The sequence below is a fragment of the Podarcis erhardii genome (genome assembly GCF_964252035.2).
Source record: "Podarcis erhardii genome assembly, chromosome: 7".
Lineage (NCBI taxonomy): Eukaryota > Metazoa > Chordata > Lepidosauria > Squamata > Lacertidae > Podarcis > Podarcis erhardii.
The window spans coordinates 32,753,067-32,759,066 of NC_138511.1; the positions used below are offsets into that span (position 1 = coordinate 32,753,067).

A 6,000-nucleotide genomic window follows, 5' to 3' on the forward strand; every position below is an offset into this window, starting at 1 on the left:
GCAACTGATTTTCTTTGAAACATTAAGGTATTACGGACAAACCAACTTTAAAGGGATGTGTCAAATTAAAATAGATATGCATTTCCAATTAAGATGAGGCATTTCACTTATGAATGCTGCATTTAAGGGGGCAAAATATTACAGAGGATACATTGTAAAGTGATTAAAGAAAGCACAAAAAAGAGCATAAAGAGAAAACAAACACTTGGGATGTGTGTTTCTCTGAAGCTGTTCGTCTTGTAATAAATCAAACCCCATATTAATCTAGCCATGCTGAAAATAGAGATTATGCAGCTAATGATATTAGGGCCCAAACTGGCTGCTACACAGTGTACCCTTAAAGCAACTTGACGCTAACGTGAACTTGGGATGCTGAAAGGACCTACAAGTCCTCCTCCTGTTTGTTTAATTTAGGGAGAGATATTTTGTTAAAAGCAGTGAGAAGGCTCAGCCAACAAAAGTGCTGTTGCATTTGCAAGTCTTAAAGCTGGAGAGCTCTCGCTTCATAGGGGAAAGAAGAAGTTAATTCATAGGGCACATAAGGCTTGCAATTGTCAAAGTGCAGACATGTCAATGCTATCATTATCTGGCAGATCGGCCAAGCGTTTAATGGTAGAATCTGGAGACATTCACTCTCCACTATCAGAATGACATCATAACTAAAACAGCCTTCAGCATGGAGGGGCACACACCACACCACAGCAGTTGCCCACTTTTACACTTTTGATCCTCTGGTTCAATTTTGCCACATCCCTCCTTTCCTTTTGGGAGGCATTTGAAGACTCTTAAAAATCCTGGTTAAAAACCCTGGTGAGTCTTTTTTAAAAAAGGAACTCACACAAATAAATAACATTTTCAAAACAATACTTAAAAAACAGCCCCATTTGGAGAAATGGACTAGATTTAATATCAGCCACTTTGTTAGGAATAGCTGTCAGCTATCCTCAAACGTACATCAAGATTTCAGACATTTCTCATTACTCCAGTGATCTTTACTACTGTAAGAGGATGAGGTGAAAGGCATACAATTAGAAATCAGCCTTCTACATTTTTTATTACGTGCTATATAGCTCAGTTTCTCCTCTGGTTTTACACAGGTAGATATAAAATAATAGAGATGACCACATAACTTTACAGACATGTAAACACAGAGACCTTTGAGTAACTAAGCTCTTTATGAACTATTCAATGACAAGGGCTCAAAGCAACACGCTTCAGCCTCTGACAACAGCAGCAAGTATACAGAGCACCAATTCCCCCCCAAATTACAAACGTTTTAAGCATTTTATTCCCTACACATGCAAATACACAAACACCCCAAGAGCATCACAGCAGGTATTCATAGGCATTGTAAGGAAAACCTCACCTTGTATAATAAGTGATAGGAAGTGGGAAAGTTAGGAAGGCAAAATAAATCATAATCATAGTCATAATAAATTAAAACTCCCAAGGCTACATGGAAAAAAAAAACCTGCTATTGAGAAGCACCCAAAGAGACCACATAGTGAATTGCAGACCCATCCCAAAGCCCTTTGGCTTTTATTTACACAACCTATTGATGCACTTTCGCAGGTCACTTACTTTTCAGTTATGTTTGAACCCTGAATAATCATGAAGATCGAAGCAGCTGGGTTTGGGGGACTTCTGGAGGTTTTGGTTTGGTTTGCAAATAAGTTTCTTTCAATGGAAAAAAAAAATCCAAATTATGCAAATCTGCTCCCCCGATAGGTAGTGAATATTCAATCAGATGGTGATATTGTAAATACTTCTATCCAACACACCCTTCACAGGGCAGATTTATGAAGCAACGTCACCAGCAACGCTCTGGTCCTTGTTGAAGCATCTCGAAGTTAATTAAAGCTGCAAATGTCCACCACCATCCCCACCCCCCCCCTCTCATTCAGGTTTACTATTTCAACATCAAACCAGCCAGGAGATGGTGGGGAGGGCTCCCCCTTCTTTTTATACACTTAAAGCGCCTTCTTCCAAAGTCAGTGAACAATGAACAAAGATTTGAGTGATCGAACGGCACAGAGGGAAAAGGTGGGGGGGAATATTTTCCACACAAATAATCAAATCCAGTGGAAACGGTTAAAAATATAGTTGCTAATATTAAACTATGAAAGAAAACATCATTCTCCAAGGCTCGATGTGCAAAGGCGTTCGGCCAACCCCTTACAGAAGAATTTCTTAAAAGAAAAGGGAAAAAGAAAGAGCTAAATGCAGCCAGCCTTCCTTATTCTCAGTCCTGAATGAGCCCAAACAAGGCTCCTAAACTTAATTATGACACTTAAAATAAGCTCCCCCCATCACACACACACACACACAAGCAAGGAAGGCACCACCAGTGCTATCTGTGGCAACCAAAGCAGATCAGCTCAGCAAAGACGGCCCCTGTTGGAATTATTTTAAACTGCACAGAGAGGAGAGAGAGGAGGGAAAACACACACACACACACACAGAGAGAGAGAGAGAGAGAGAGAGAGAGAGAGAAATCTTTAAAAGTAGATCCCATGTCCGCCTGTCTCGAGCAGTGGGAGAAAGACACATGCCTGTTTCTCCAGCGGTTCTTTTTCGCTCCCACTTCCCAGGACCGACTCCTTCCTCCGGCAGCCTCTTATCTCCTTCCCCGTTTCCTCATTGTTTGCATTTTGACGAGCAAAAGCAGAGGCAGGCAAACTTAGCGTTGCAAGGGCTCCTCTCCCCCCCCACCCCAGCTCTCATGTTCTGCTAAAGTGAAAATGAAGGGCTCTGACAACTCACGTCTCCGCCTAGACACTATTATAGACATAACAATATCCGCTCAACAAAAAACCCTCCGACAATAGCACCCATTGCACCTCCAGAGAGCCTCCAGTCCGACCATTCGCCCTCTCTCTCTCTCTCTCTTCCCCCTGTTTTGTCGCTGTTTTGCAAATTTCTATTCTCTCCTCCCCAGACACTTGGAATTTCGAGTTACCTACCAAATGATTACGCATAAAATACCAGCATGGTGGTGACATTAGCCAGGCCCCAACCAAACAACCCCCCCCCAAAAAAAAATTGCGAGGTGTTTGTTTTAAAAACAAAACTTTAAAAAAATCTAATTAAATGCCCATTGTTTTACACAGAGAGAAACAGAGAGTATTGGTTTGCTTTTTAAAGTTTCCCAATTCTAGGCTTCTTTCCTTTTCCCCCTCCACTTGCTCCTTATCTCTTTATTATTAAATAATGGTCCCATTGCAACAGATGAGCACCTCAAGAGCTGGGATTTTTTTCCTACTGTGGCATCAAAGCCTTCTCTTTATTTACATATTTTCTTAAACAACTTTTTAGTGCTGAAAAACATAAGTTGCTTTTTTAAAAAAAGAAGTCTATGGCTGTATTTCCCTCCACAAAATAAAATTGATGCAGAGACGAGGAGAAGGCAGCCAACCCCCATCCCCCCCACTCCACCCCGGAAAGAAGACCAGGGGCAGCCACTTCAACAACCTCGCTCCCAAGTCTTCCTACATATATTTAAAAAACCCTCTTCCACCCACCCTGCAAAGAGGCAAGTCCGAGGTGCTGCTTTCCGTACCACCCGCTTGCAGGACTCGCCCCCACCTCTCCCTCTCTCCACGTTAAGTTTCCCTTTTAACCTGTTACTTGAGGTCGTGTCTCCCAAATGCCCTGGATTCCTGTCTGGCAGGTGCTTGCTGCCTGCTTCCGGTGGGAAGAGGGTGGAGGGGCAGATCTCATGCCTGCTCCTTCTTCCAATTCTCTACTGCCCACCACCCCACCCGCAAAGCAATCCCTTGCCTACTCCCCAGCCCCCCAAAAAGAAGCATTTTGAACTGCTCCGAAAGACAAGTGCAAAGCCCACCCCCCACCGCAACCTCAAAGCCCAGGCGCGCTTCTCGCTAAGCAGAGGTCGAGCAGACCCGGGCACAAAATGGCAGGACTCGCTGCGAAGGCAGCAGCGCGGCAGAAGTTTTGGCACGCGCGGGGCACGGCGAAGAAGCGAAACTTTTGGTCGCCATTGATTCCGGGGCTGGGGAAAGAGGTGCTACAAGGTTTGGAGGGGTGGTTTGTTGTTGGGGGGGGTTGCGCGGGGGAGGGGGGTCGCCTTGTTCTTTTTTTACATCTCTCGGTTTGCCCCTGAAGAAGCCCAAAGAAAGGGGAGGATGCAACCCGCGCACGTGGGAAAGGAGGCACTTTTGCAGAAGTTTGCATTGCACCAATTCCTTTTTTTAAGAAAGAAAGAAAGGGAAAAAAACCTAATGAAAAGTTTCTGGGCAACTTGAGAGGGAGGGGAGGTCTTAAATCCTCCATCTATGTTTATTTTTTAAAAAATCCGGGGGAAGTTTTTGCCTTTCTCCATGTCCCCGGCACATAAACACACACGCGCACACCCCGCGAAAGTAACGGATTTAAAGAGAGACCCAGCCAGAGCCGCGCCGGCTCTCCAGCCTCGCTCGCTCGCTCGATCTCTCCTCCAGGCTAAGTTCTACAGCGCCATGCAATGGCTCCTTTGCTCCTTTCATTCTTCTCTCCCCTGACAGCCTTTGCTCGCAAACGTCACTGCTATGGATATTTAATTATACTGTATTTTTTAATCACGCAGGCCCTGTTGCGATGATGCAAAGGGGGGTGTGGAGAGAGAGAGAGAGAGAGAGAGAGAGAGAAAGAGGACTCCAAACTGACTTTGGCAACGTCTGGGGGGCACCCTGCTTTTTAGAAAGATAGATATTTTTAAAACTCCGGTCCTCCCCCCCCCCATTCTCTTATCTCTTTATCTTTTTTCCCCTCTTCCAAAAAAATAAAAAGAGGAGCAAATAAACAACCCAGCAGGGGCGTCCCTTTTGTCTCTCCTTACCTTCCCAATTTTATTTTATTTTTGTTTTGTTTTACGGTACGAGAAACTCCCCTGCACGTAAGCGGAGCGTTGCAAAAAGATTGTGTTCAATGAATAATGAAGCATATCCCCCACATGATTGACTTGATCATTTGCTCGGGCTGAGAAACGCGGGGTGGGTGGCTGGGGGGGGGCGTGTGGAGAGAGAGAGAGAGAGAGAGAGAGAGAGAGAGAGAGTGACCAAGGAGAGGAACTCCGATCGGCCAGGCTGACTCCCCCGAAATCTTGGCCAGCCATCCCAAGGACGGGGAGGTGGGGGCGGGAAGGTGGTGTTATTTTCATCTGTCGCTTTTTGGGGGGGTTCAGGAGGACCCCCCTTTTTCTCTTCTTCCTTGATAGCGATCAGGCAACATCGCAAGACATCCCCGGCTCGCTCTCTCTCTCTCCTCTGCTTTGGATTCCCCCTCCCCGATCTGGTAGGTGAAAAGCATTGTAGCATTCAAAAGGCACCACTCCATTGTCGCCTTGGCATAATTCACAGCAACTAGATAGGTCTTGCGGCATTTAGCTTTGATGAGCCAAATGCTCAACCCCTTGATATAATAATCTACAAAAGAAAGGGGGCTGGGATCGTCCATTTTCCTCCCCCCTCGCTCGTTCGCTCGCTCCTTTTTCTGCCTAAGCAACTAAAAAAAGGGGGGGAGCATTTAACACCGAGCAGTTTGGGGCATGACCTTGAGCCCGTGTAAACACACTTATTAAAAAACCGAGCCGTTTCTCTAAGATTCCCCCCCCCCCACACACACACACACATCGCCGCCACTCCAGCCTCCCACCCACCCGTCGCCGCTGCTGCTGCTGTTAAGGATCCAGCCTCGATCAACCCTCTCCCCTCCCTCGCCTGTCATTTTCCCTAAACAAATCCGAAGATCTTTCCCCATTTAGGGGAGGAAAGGGGGGGGGGGAGGCAGAGCGGAGAGGGGGGGCTCGAGCAAGCGAGGAGGTAGAGAGGGGGGGTTGAGTATTTAAGCATCGCTTCTTACCTGCTCTGGAAACTATTTCAAGTCTGCTTCTTTGGAAAACTCCAGGGGGAAGCTCAGCGGCCGGCTGGATCGCGCAGCATCCGTCCAAGACGCTCCGGCGCTTAAGAGAAGTAATCAACGATAAAGTGACGTTGATCTGCA

The 6,000-nt window shown here is 46.1% G+C and overlaps 1 protein-coding gene and 1 long non-coding RNA gene across 3 annotated transcripts in view; one reads left to right on the top strand and one right to left on the bottom strand.

The window, feature by feature from the left end:
* ZNF536 (zinc finger protein 536) overlaps positions 1–5,924 on the bottom strand; it is a 453,952-nt gene extending 448,028 nt beyond the window's left edge. The window contains exon 1 of one of the 2 annotated variants that reach the window (XM_081870148.1): positions 5,860–5,924. The gene's annotated coding sequence lies outside the window, so the exon portion shown is untranslated. Of the gene's footprint in view, positions 1–1,581; positions 2,383–5,859 lie in introns of those variants that run through there. The other variant, XM_081870150.1, reaches the window with a different exon arrangement.
* On the top strand, positions 5,070–6,000 carry LOC309346522. Its single transcript, XR_014158666.1, has 2 exons — positions 5,070–5,292; positions 5,905–6,000. It is a non-coding gene; the product is annotated as an uncharacterized lncRNA (long non-coding RNA).